Source organism: Acomys minous, assembly GCF_964271855.1.
Source record: "Acomys minous genome assembly, chromosome: 6".
NCBI classification, from domain to species: domain Eukaryota; kingdom Metazoa; phylum Chordata; class Mammalia; order Rodentia; family Muridae; genus Acomys; species Acomys minous.
The window spans coordinates 77106554-77118646 of NC_140487.1; the positions used below are offsets into that span (position 1 = coordinate 77106554).

General features: G+C 45.0%; 1 protein-coding gene across 6 annotated transcripts in view; it reads right to left on the minus strand.

Annotated features, from left to right (window-relative positions):
- NRF1 (nuclear respiratory factor 1) overlaps nt 1–12093 on the minus strand; it is a 104329-nt gene that overhangs the window by 10143 nt on the left and 82093 nt on the right. The gene's annotated exons all lie outside the window — the stretch shown is intronic.

The following is a 12093-nucleotide window of genomic DNA, read 5'->3' on the forward strand; positions in this document are numbered from 1 at the left end:
CTACAGTACTTGTCAGCTGCATCTCAAGATGACTTTGAATGAGGAGTCTAGCTTGGGTTGCAGGCAGCAGATCAAAGCTCCCAGGAAGCAGCAGGCAAGCGGAAACAGCACTCATCTCGCAACAGGAACTTGGTCTTACGGTAGGCAAATCACTAGCCAAAGGCCTCCAAAGACACCAGCATGGAATCATGCAGAGAGGACTGGCGGGCAGCTCCCCATGCGCATCACAGCAGTGGGCTCAACAGTACTGAACTACATGCCGGAGACGAAGCAGCCGCTGACTGCATGGGTGAGCATGCAATCCTGGGCAAACCACTAACGTACACTAAAAACGACAGCATAACATACACAAGGGTATGGGTTCAATCCCTAGCACTGAAATAAACGTGTCATATATAGGTGTGATCAGGTATAGGATGATATTACCACAGTTCCGAAACAGGACAGACATGAACCCAACAGAACACAGGGCCTCAGGACTGGCTGCTCATCCCAAACTGCTGCAAGCCCTCCCCCACCCCAGGACAAACTAGGGCAGGACAGACCACTTTTGGAAGAATGGGCCTTTCATTTGTCTCCTAAGCTGGGAACCCTCTGGGAACTGTTTGCTGTAACTTAATCTTTCAGTCCAAAGGCCTTGAGTTGGCTGTGGAAATAACTCTAGTTGGGAGAATATTGATGGTCATGAGAGGGAAAAATAGCTAAACAAAGTAAACACAACAGTTGGTGGAAGAGTTTTTTGAGAATTGTAGCCTTTGAGACTGTAGCTTCGGCTGGAACTCATTATATGGCACAGGCTGGCTTTACACTCAGCAAGTCTCTTGCCTCAGCTTCCTGAATGCTGCAATCACAGGCATGAGCCACCACAACTGACTGAGCAATGAGTCTTTTTAAATTAAAAAATATTTTTTTTTCATGAGACAGGGTTTCTCTGTGTAGCCTTGGCTGTCCTGGACTCGCTTTGTAGACCAGTATGGCCTCAAACTTGCAGTGATCCACCTGCCTCTGGCTCCCAAGTGCTAGGATTAAAGTCGTGCACCACCATACCTCACTGGAGAAATGATTCTTAAAACTAAAAGATGATATTGTAGTTTATTTAACATAAAGGTGAACCCAGGTAGGAGGAGAACACTGGCCTAAGCGGAAAATTAAGCCTACAACCAGAGGCTAAGAATGAACAGGAAAGCACTGAAGAGATGGCTCAGAAGTTAATAGCAATTGTTACTCTTGTGGAGAACCTGGGTTTGGTTCTCAGCATGGCAGCTCACAATCTTAACTCCATTCAGTTTCAGGGGATCTGATGCCTTTTTCTGACTTCTGCAGGCACCAAGCACACACACACACATATGCAGATAAAGGCAAAAACACTCACACAAAATAAATCTGAGGAGAAAAAAAAGGAAGGAATTTTAATTGCTTTAAAAACAAGGAATTACGCCACCATCCTCATGTTATGAAATTTGTCAAATCTTTCAATGTTTCACTTAAAGACTTGGGAAAAACACACCAGTGGCTGATGCGTAAGAAAAGGCACTATCCTGGCTCACAGATTCCATACAGAGCTGCTGAGATCTGATCCTGCTGGAAGTAGATGTATACCAGTTCCACAGATATGACTACTCCCTGTCTCTTCACTGGATCAGCTAAACAAATGCTTTCGGTAAGTGCCCCATTACCCTTTGACTAGCTTTTCAGCATTTCTAGGCCCTGACAACAGCGCCCCTAATGTCAGCAGGAAGAAGTTACAGAAGAGAATGACGTTTTCTCATTTATAGGCTCAAGTGCTAAGTCAAGGGCAACTCTCTGGCATGAAGGACAATGGCTTTAAGACTCTTAGTTCTGTTTAAACCAGTCATGCTTCGTGTCCTCCCTTGTATCAAGCAGAGATTGGGTGCTATCTAGCTAATAGTCATGAGGGCGCAGTACCTGGCCTTCCAACAGGCCAACTCAGAGTAATATGTTTCAGAAAGACCCATGATTGGGTGTCAATGAACATGTCAGAGGGGGGACTGTAAGGGCAAACTTAATGTCATATTCTGTATTCTACAAATAATGATGTTCTGTATGAGAGCTTGTCCTCTAGGTGACCCTTCTCCGTGTTCTGGGAAAGACACCTGCCAGCAGTCCCCAGAAACCCCAATCCACCTGAGTGATTACATACAACTAGCTCCCCTCCAGACTCAGGCTCCACCCAACCTGCCTGAAGGTCAACACTCCTGTGACCTACACTTCCCTGAAGATCCAGCCCCCACCCAACCTGCCTAAGGGTTGACATTCCTGTGACCCACTATGCCTTCTTCCCTTTATAAGCCCATTGCCCTTGAACTTGGGGTCACTCTCCTATCCTGCTGTGTCAGGAACGACTGTGATCTGAAGCTCTGAGCCCGTAATATGGGACCATGTGTATGTTAGAAAAAGAAAAGGCACTATCACGTGAATCAAAGCAGGTGTGGTTCCCTGGCAGAGAGGCAGAGTCCAGCAGGTGGATGGGAGGCAGAGATCCAATGAGAAGATGGACAGAAGGCCAGAATGGAAGGCCACGAAAGGAATACCAACCTCAAACGGAAGAGAGGCTCAGGCAGCCCTGACACCAGCAAGAGAGGAACAAGGCCCATGCAGCCTTCCCTTTGCTGCTAAGCCTGAGGTATCTGGAAGATTTATGGATCAAACGTGTTACACCTAGCAAGCACTGAACTGTCTACTGCAGCCTCGAGTAGCTTCAGAGGCCCTCGGTGTTTGGTCTTTCTCAGCACTCAATGCTTGGTCTCTCCTGGCCAGATAATCTCCAGAGACACTCAGTAAAAATGCTCCTAGGAATACTGGTCACAGTAGTGTTGGCCAGCTAGGACAGTGTCACCCAGTCCTTTGCCCTTTGAAGACTACCAAGAAACTCCTCCCCTTTCCCCATACATCAAATGTTAAAAAATAATTTTTACTTTTTAGTAGTAAATGTATCTTAAAAGATATCTGGAAATATAAACTCACGATTTCCTCTTGAACACCTGAAGTTCAGGGAAGCTCAGGACACTATGAAATGAGCTACCAAATGCTTCGGCATTATCCTGCAGACTGAACCCCAGTGTGGGTTAAACTGAACACTAGGCTTGCTGATCTGACCATAAAGGCGTTTCTGAAAATGGAATAGGAGCAAGCCTTCGATTAGCGTGCAATAGAACTGTATAGAGCAATCCAACTGTATAGAGCAGCCAGTAGGGACAAGAGCAGGACCACAAACTTACACACAAGTGGCTTGAATATAGTCCTCAGAAGAAAGTTACCATGCTGAGTTTTAATGAGAAATGAGGAACGGTAGGCTCACTCAGTAATTATTCAGAGTGAAGGATGGAGGAACAGTAACTGGACACTTCCAGAGTTTGACAGACATCTACCTCAGTAAAGCCTCACCTTTTTTTTTCCCCCAAAACCAGTCACTTTTTATTGGGTGTTAATACTCAGGGTATGAAAGGGGTCAGCAAAGGCAGAATTCTCCACCCAGGAGTCAGGCAAGGCAAGCACGGTCCAGAGTGCACCCTGGGCACTGTCCCCTCTTCAATGGTTATGTGGCTTGCCACTCAGGAGTGAATTCTTTGTATAAAAGGCAGGAGCTGAAAAGCATGTAAGCTGCCAGTAGCAATGCAACCCCAGCATGGCTTCTTTTCTTCTCATAGATGCACGTGTGGCAGTGACCTCTTTGAAATGCTCCAACGATGCCATTAGGAGTGAAATCCCACATCAATGTCTAGCACAGCAGCTCCCCAACTTTTATATCTAAAGGTTTCTTCTTCACCAGTAGGACTGGCGCCATCTTGGATTCCGTGTATTCACCAAGACTAGTAAACATCATCTTGACCAGTCATCCTCTCTCTCATTTGAACTTGCATAGCCAACTTGTGTGTGTGTGTGTGTGTGTGTGTGTGTGTGTGTGTGTGTGTGAGAGAGAGAGAGAGAGAGAGAGAGAGAGAGAGAGAGAGAGAGAGAGAGATGTGGACAAGCTCTTTATAAAAAGAACTAAAGCCAATCAAACAAACAAAAAGAACAACCCTAGAGATACCAATTATCAACAGTTACCATAGCTACTAGACGACTGGGTGATGGGAGACTGTACTGTAGTGGAACTAGGCCATCCACGGAAGAAGCAGAGCCTGGAATGGCAGTGTTGCAGCTACTGCCCCCTCAGCTGCTTCCTTCTCTCCCCAAAGATGAGCCCACTTGTAGCCTTCTTGCCAGGATCCACTTGTAACCTCCAGGGTCTGCCATAAAGAGGTCTGACAAGAACATAGAACTGTTAAAAGGCACTGGGCAAGATGGGCCACTAGAACCCACCACAGCTCTGCAGCTTCCCATATGCTCTGGTGCAGAGTTCTGTGAAATATTTAACAGACTCAGCAGCTCACTGAGGATGGATGGTGCATGAGCTACAAAAGCTACCTTACAGCCAGCTCTTAGTTGAGCCGAAGGGAGAGTAGGTTACTCCTGCTTACCTCCTGTCTAAAGTAGCATTTCTGATGCAGTTTTCTTGTAGCAGATCTACCTTCCTAATTACGTCTTCCTTAAGCTAATATGAACACTAATTTGTATTTCCTAAGCACCTAGCAGCTGGGCAAGGAGTGGTGGGGATGGTCTAGGCTTACACTGGCCTGCTTAGAGAAACTGCCCAAGGATTTAAAATGTGTCACAAGTAATCTACATGAAAGATAATCTGTGTGTGACAATTAAGAGTTATTACATTTATAAAGTACACAGGCCACTATCAGGGCCATTTGTGCTTAAACAACATTATTTTTATTAGAGTTAAGTTAGAAAAAAAAAAGATACTGTCTAAATTTAAAGTAATAGTGTTTATTTCATAGGAGCTTTCTCCTAGGACTGAGAGCAACTATGTAGTGGCTACTGCAAGCAGAGCAAAGAGGAAGCAAGATTAAAAGCCACTCACATCTTGGTCTTATTGAGAAGGGAAGGTGCCACAACCTACTTTTTGACTTCCAAGAGTACAGTCCACACTTCATGCTGTCTATACAATGAACAATTCACATACATTTTTAGCCCAAGTCTCAAGTAGCCTCTTGTTGGAGACTGTTTATTGAAAAATGAACTTATTAGCCGGGCGTGGTGGCGCACGCCTTTAGTCCCAGCACTCGGGAGGCAGAGGCAGGTGGATCACTGTGAGTTCGAGGCCAGCCTGGTGTACAAAGTGAGTCCAGGACAGCCAAGGCTACACAGAGAGACCCTGTCTCAAAAAACAAAAAACAAACAAACAAACAAAAAGAAACAAAACAAAAACAAAAAAAAAAGAAAAATGATTTGAGAACACCGTTTAGGTAGTGTAGCTAGGAGCTAGCTATTCGAAATGTTTGGACACCACTTTTTTTTCTTCTATCAAGACTGGACTAGATATTTCAAGGATTCTAAAGCAGCCGAGACATTTCAAGTTCAGACTAATTCAGAGAACTCCCCATGACAAGCATGTTCAGTCTGTGCGCTGGCTAACACAGTGGTCATGGGAGGTGACTGAAGAACTACAATTTCGGGGCTGGAGAGATGGCTCAGCAGTTAAGAGGCCCATCTGCTCTTCAAAGGTCCCGAGTTCAATTCCCAGCAACCACATGGTGGCTCACAACCACCTATACTGAGATCTGGTGCCCTCTTCTGGTGTGCAAGCTCACAATGCAGGCAGAACATGTATAAATAATAATAAATCCTAAAAAAAAAAAAAAAAAAAAGAGTCGGGTGTGGTGGTGCACGCCTTTAATCCCAGCACTTGGGAGGCAGAGGCAGGTGGATCAGTGTGAGTTCCAGGCCAGCCTGGTCTACAAAGGGAGTCTAGGACAGCCAAGGCTACACAGAAAACAAAAACAAAACAAACAACAACAAAAAGAACTACAATTTAAATTTTATTTAACTTAAATAGCTGGGATTAAAAATCTTTCTAGAATTTCTACTGTGCCAACTCCACATCACTGATATACATCAGGCACACACACAGACACACACACTGAAGAGCTGCCTTTGTTTAGATGGAAACTCAATCTGAAAATGGAGGCTTTGTGTTAGCTTGAAATATATTTCCTGGACATTTCCTTGGTTTATATGTCACAATTCTTTTCTTTTCTACTTCACCCTACCAATGTATTTTAACCCTCTCTAGCCCCTTAGGCCTCTATAGGAGAAACTGCACCAGCATCACAAGCAACACAGTGTAAGGTGTGTCTTAAAGTTAGTGCTGAGCACCATGGAGAAGCTGGGATGGGCAGCCAGAAGAGCTGTAGCAGCTCTCTGATGAGCCAATCTGATAGCACTGCCTTTGTTGCACTGCTCAGGGCCAGTCTCGCAGCTCCCATACTTAGACTCCTTCAGTGGTTCTCAGATCCAATCACTGGCTTTAAAACAGCAAACTCCTTTTAAAATAAATTTCATTTTGAAAACCCCATTTAGGCTCTGAAAAATCTCTAAATTGGGGCCCTTCTGACAATGAAGATTTGGTGTAATTATAATGTCATAGAGAATTGTGCCGGCAAAGCAAAACCAGCAGGTCTCGCTGCTGGGCCTTTGCTCCCACTCTGACCAACAGAAGGAGAAAAGAAGCTTTGTCAGGAGCAGATGTGCAGTGGGAGGCCCGGGAAAGCAGATCGACTGAATGAAGCAGGTGCCACTTAGACATTCACTTTACCGACTCCAACCACAACCTGCCCTTCATTTGATACCCTGCTCCTGGCAGGAACTGGAGAGAGCATCACAGAAAAAGGAAGCATGCTTATCCTGTTCAGATTACTTCTTCCCGGCTGCTGCTGGTCTCTGCACATTTGCTCATTATTAAGCAAATGGCATAGCTGGATACAGGGAAGTGAATCCTGTATTTACACAGGTAACATGAGAGCCAGAAGGCCACAAAGCATGCAGGCTGTGATGTATAAGTTATTAGAGTTAATAACAGCATGCTGACATTCCTTCAAAATCCCAACAGAAGCATAAACTAAAAGAAGGACCTCTTTACTCAAGACCTTTAAAAATTTTATTCTCCCTCTCTGTGTGAATAGTAGCTAATGCCCCTTTAAATTCCTAGTTAAACCTGCAAGGATGTGGGGGAAAAATACACAAACAACTATTTTCCAACCATGAATTGAACATAAATGACTCTAAATTTTTTCAACTATGTCTCTTGATTTTGTACGTAAAAAAACAAAACAATCTCTTTGCTGAGTGTTGACTTTAATGACAGGCACCAAGACTCTGACTTGGTCACAAGGTGTTACACTCATGAGAAACTGCAGCCTGCCTTTCCTGTACAGAAACCCAGGACCTAAGGAGGCAATACATGCAGAAACACAGCATGGCCTGAAGGGCGCAGTGGTCAGTGGCGTCCACCTGCCAGGTAACAGGGACAATCTGGAAGTCCCTGCTCAGAGTGAGTGGGGTTCATTGGATGACCATCAGACCACAGAGCAGTGAAGGTATGTCAAGCTGGCTCGCTGATATGTGCTAATTCCTTTTGTGGCACCAAGGACCCAAATGGAAAGCACCTAGCTTTTTAACACAGGTAACAGCTAAGCACTACATTTGAAGGCATAGCTCAGATGAGCACTTAAAATGGAGACAGAGGCCCAATGGTCTAACATTCATCACTAAGGCCCTCAATGCATACTTACAGCCTACCATCTTTAAGACAAAGATGAGGGTCAGTTTTGCTCTCATTTTCCTTCTCTTCTTCTTTCCTTCCTGTCCCCTATTCCTTAACTCTAGCAGGGTCTTGCTGCATGTGCATCCTAGGCAGGTCCAAAACTTGCTATGTGGTCTACATTGGCCTCAAACTTGTGAGACCTGCCTCAGCCTCTCCGGTGCTAAAATTACACGTAGGGCAGCATGCCATACTAACAGATGAGCTAAACCCATGACCGTGCAAAAGGCGCTGCTACTTCTGAAGGTGTCTGTAACATACTACCTTTGCAGGAGGCAAAGTGAGGAATAGAGAACACTGCTGTAGAAGCCCCAGGATCTATGGAGAAGGCCTGAGCGATAGACCACAGTTCCTTAAAGAAGCTTCCTGAAGTAGGCTGTCACTTCCCTTCCTATCTCATGTCACTTTCTAATGATAATGGTAGTTACTGCCACAGTAGCAGCTATTATGTGCATAGGATACCCCAGGCATTAAAAAAAAATATGACAAAATAGTTCCAGCTGCGTCTTAAGCAGTGCCTGCCACTACTGTACCTCCCTGGACTGGGAGAAACTGGGAAGTTAGGAAAACTGCTACTTCCTGTAGAGAGCTGAGCTATTCTGAAAGGCACTTTGGACTTCAAAGTCCTTCAGAAGGGAGGAAAGAGAAGTTTCAGCAGTGAAGACTCACTACCACACAGTCCCTTTCTTCTCTTGGGTCCATCAAAAGACAGAGTGAGTAGCTAACACCATGAAGTTCGGGTGGGCAGCACTTATGGGGTGGAGGACTGCAGGGCTCTTTCGTGCTTTAGAACAGAGTCCACAGCACAACTTCACACTCCCATTTTTCATCTGTGCTTGTGGTGCAATCTGGAATTCACCCAGTAGCAATGGCTACTTTCAGATGCATGCCTCTTCCAGCTTTCAATCCTTGGTTTTGGGCACCACTACAAATTCATCCAGATACCTGGCTACAAGGATCTTTAACTTCAAGGAAGAACTTGCACTTGTGTGAGGAGTCTAAGCAGAAATATGCAAGTGGTCTGTGTCATAAAGTGACTAGGTTTAGGCGTCACCACTGTCTCTTGCCTCAAGTTTTCCTACTAAAGACACTGCTGTGCATAAAAACAGAGCAGTTCTTGTAAAACTCCCATCTTTCTGCTTACATCTGTGGATCACTGCAGTCACATGGGTGGCTTTTTTTCCTATTAAAAAAAAAAAAAAAGCAGAGTCGTGAAGGTCCTCAGTAGACAAAGCTCACAAGCTCTGTATGGTCCTCCCTGTGTGAGTGGCACAACCTGCTAGGAGGAGACCATGGTATCTTTGCTATGGCTGGCATAATGATGTTATAAAACAAAACAAAACAAAAAACCAACCAAACAAGCAAAAAAACTTCTCCAGCGATGGTAAGTTAACAGATTTATAATCTACTCTAGTGGTCACCAAGTATATGTTCTTATTTGAATTTAATTGTGAATAGACTATGGTTAAAAAAGTTCAGTATCTTAGGCCACAAGTGAACATTTACCACTTCAAGTATGATTATTGTAACTAAGTAAAAATCTTCATGTTTAGTTATAATTTACTTTCATTTAAGTGGCCACACATAGATAATAGCTACTCCACTGGATAGTACAGTTATATTTATCTTCTGCACGTCAGAAGAGGTCATCAGATTATATTATAGATGGTTGTGAGCCACCATGTGGTTGTTGAGAATTGAACTCAGGACCTCTGGAAGAGCAGTCAGTGCCCTTAACTGCTCAGCCATCTCTCCAGTGCCCCCACCCTTTTAAAAGAGCCATTACATTGTTCTATTTGGCTCCAAATATCTGGGCTCACGTGACTTCCACCTCAAACTCTGTAGCAGCTGGGAATGCAGGCACATGCTGCTGCCTCTGACTGTGTCTGTGCAGTTTGATGGTAGGTTTGATATTATATAACTATTTGCCTCTGCTAAGGGGTGTGTGTGTGTGTGTATTCCTTTTACTCGATTCCTGACAATGGCAGCTTAATAAGATGAGTAATGAAGACCATGACTTCATTTGTTTTCCACCTTCTTTACTTCCTAGGATGTGTATAGGTTGGCAAGAGGGCAGTGCAGGGGAATAAGCCACACGAGGCAGAGCAAAGAACACTGCTCATCAGGGCTGGAGCTGTCTCTGCTTAGCAGCTACTGACCACAGCAAATCAGAGATTTGGCCGCTCTGCACAGTAGGACTAGGGAGCCATGCCCCAGCCCCTTGAGTTGAGAGCTGTACAGTGCAGACAGTCCCTGGTCACCTGCAAGAGGACTGCAGTAGTGGCGCTAACAGTGAGAGGAAAACCATAAAGCTCTTGAACAGTTATGTTTAGTTGTTTAGCAGCAGGCAAAGATCAAGCAAAATCAGGTGGTAATTTCTCTGGTATGAGGCCTCGCAGCAAGTCTCTTTATTTTACCGAGAAGAATTAGTTGACTCAATTTGAGAAAACCTGTGGTAGAAAAAGCTAGTTTCTTGGCAGGCTGTGGAGGAAACTGTGCTGTCACTCCCTGGCTGCTGCATTACACTGCGGAGGGCTCATCTGTAGCCCTGCTCATGCCCATGCCTTTCTTTTCCTTCTGACCCTCAGCACTGCACTCCCTATGTCTTATCTCTCATAAGAAGGGGGTCTCTGTTGGTGTGTACAGATGCCCTGTGATTACATAGTGGAAGTGGCTGTACTAGGAATGAACCTGCACTGGCCGTTTCTTGTAGAACAGGCAGTGGCCCCACTTTGCCTGACTGACCATCCCATTGCCTTCATTTCCAAGGGGGTTAGTGGAGAAGAGGGTCATTCACCTTCTAGGAAGCCCACAGCAGCTACAGTGATAACTGTGTGGGCCTTGAAGGTAAGGCTGTAGCATGCAAATCCTGGGATTCAAAACACATGCAAGAAATAGTTGCTCAGGGGCTGCTTCAAGCTCTGGTGGCACAGTATTTGTCACGTTTAGTCAGGTACAAATGGTATCATATAAAATATAATTCTATTTTTTCTTTGAGACAGGGTCTCTCTGTTTAGTCCCAACTGTCTTTGAATTCAATATGTAGGCCAGGCTAGCTTCCAACTCATAAATCCTCCTGCCTCTGCCTCCTGAATGCTAACAGTACAAGAGGACAACTTTAGGGTGCCCAGTATCTTCTCCACATGAGTCAGAAGATAGAATTTGGGTCATCAGGATCGCATAGGAAGTACTTTCACTCACTAGGCCATCTCACCAGCCCCAAAATGTATCCCATTTAAATTTCTTTATTTAAATCTCAATTAACACCAAGTCAAAAAGTATTAGAACCTCCTGACAAAAAATGACTGACACATTTCCTAAATTAACGCACAGCTCTGCTGGCTCTTTTGCAAGCATGTCACCATAGGAGGGAGAATGAGATGTTTCATGATGTATCAGAATAGTATCTTGTGTTTTAATTCTTAAAGAGCTAGAGAACCAAGGACACGGTAACAATAGTGGATAATGGTGATACTGACAAAAACTTCACAGAAGTCACCCTTCAGAATGGATGGGGACATCAACAGTCACTGAGATCTGCAGAGGGCCAGTGCCACTTCAGGAGGGAAAAGGGTGCCCTAATTATTGGCAACTGTGTACTGTAGAACAGCAGCCCTACCAGGACAGTGACAAAACTCCAAAGTAGGAGCTTCATGCAGTGCCATCTTGTACTGCCCTCAATCAGGGAAGACAGCACGGGCTTCTGGCCCCTCCCAGCTGTGTGGTGTCCACCTCTGCAGCCTAACTCTTTTGATGGCACAGGTACGCATCTGGAGCTGTTGTACAGATGAAAAAGTGTGGCTCATTAGTACTGTGAGCGCTATACTTCTTGAGCTACTGGGTAAAGTGTGGAGACACTGTCCCACTTACAGTGTGTCTATGTGCCCTGTACTGTGCTAAGCCTTGGACAGGAGGCATCTTGTTCAATACTTACCACTGGCTGAAAAAAGAACAACCATTATCCCAACTCTACAGCTAAGGCTTAGGGAGGTTAACCTGTGGCCCACCATCATCATAGTGACAGTGGTAGCACTCAGCTCACAGTCTGTCCATCCTACTCTCAACACCATACCAGAGACTTATAAAGTTAAAGGACCCTTGCTCTGACTCCTCCCACTCAACAAGGAGCCAGAGCTTGGCACAAACAATGCACACACTCTCATACTCAACTGCTTCCCTGGCCCCCTGTCGCCACCTTTTGTAGCAGAGGCTCTTTTTGTTTTTTGATTTTTTTTCCCCCGAGACAGGGTTTCTCTGTGTAGCCTTGGCTGTCCTTGACTCAGTTTGTAGACCAGGCTGGCCTCAAACTCACAGTGATCTGCCTGCCTCTGCCTCCCAAGTTTGGGATTAAAGGCGTGCGCCACCATGCCCAGCATAGCAGAGGTTCTTAATCTTAATCTGTGAGAGAGGAGAGAGAGGGA